This window comes from Penaeus chinensis, chromosome 35, assembly GCF_019202785.1.
Source record: "Penaeus chinensis breed Huanghai No. 1 chromosome 35, ASM1920278v2, whole genome shotgun sequence".
NCBI classification, from domain to species: Eukaryota; Metazoa; Arthropoda; class Malacostraca; order Decapoda; family Penaeidae; genus Penaeus; species Penaeus chinensis.
This window is the reverse complement of record NC_061853.1, coordinates 23,644,766-23,645,147: the sequence shown is the minus strand read 5'-3', so window position 1 is coordinate 23,645,147 and position 382 is coordinate 23,644,766.

Sequence of the window (382 nt, the reverse complement as noted above, 5' to 3'; positions counted from 1 at the left end):
CGCTGAAAACTCTCTAAACTCTCTTTCTCTCCACTCTCTCTCTCTATCTCTCTAAATATCTATCTGACTTTCGCTATCTTTGTCTCTGTTTATCTTAATCTCTCTTTCTTTGTCTATTTAGCTTTCTATCTATCTATCTTCCTTTTCTCTCGCTCTCTCTACTTATCTCTCTGTCTATCTATCTCCCTTCTCTCTCTCTCTCTCTCTTTCTCTCTCTCTCTCTCTCTCTCTATCTATCTATCTATCTATCTATCTATCTATCTATCTATCTATCACTATCTATATCTATCTATCTTTCTTTCTTTCTCTCTCTCTCTCTCTCTCTCTCTCTCTCTCTCTCTCTCTCTCTCTCTCTCTCTCTCTCTCTCTCTCTCTCTCTTTC